Genomic DNA, 528 nt, shown 5'->3' on the forward strand with positions numbered 1-528 from the left:
TGTCCCCCTGCCTCTCCCCCCTCCCTCTCCCCCTCATCGTCCCCCCACCTCTCTGCCCAGCTACAGTGCAGTGTGGGTCAGGTCTGCACGGAGCACTCGTGCAAGGCGGCAGGTCGCCACTCCTCCCCGAGAAAGGAGCCCTGAGCCCCATCCAGAGGCACCTGCTGGACAGGTGGGCTGTGTGTCCCGTGTCAGGGCTGCCAGGAGTCACCCGGTACAGCCCTGAAGCTCCACGGCAGGTAAATCCCAGATGGTTTAAGGAGGAGGAGGAGCTGGGGAAAGCAGCTCTTTTGTTTTAGAAGATTCCGGAAGGAGCGGGAGTGGAGTGGGAACACAGAGGTTGTCAGGGTTTGGCATTTATGACGGCCTGCCTGCCGGGGCACAAGAGGGGGTCCCGCTGTGCCTTGCTCTCCGGGATGGGGGCTGTGGACGCTGGGTGTGCGGGGCCAGCGCCAGAGGCCTCCCTGGAAGTGCTGGGGCCGTGGCCGGGTCCCCAGGGCTCCCGGCCTGCATCACAGTGAACTCGCT

The sequence above is a fragment of the Balaenoptera physalus genome (genome assembly GCF_965194825.1).
Source record: "Balaenoptera physalus genome assembly, chromosome: 16".
NCBI lineage: Eukaryota > Metazoa > Chordata > Mammalia > Artiodactyla > Balaenopteridae > Balaenoptera > Balaenoptera physalus.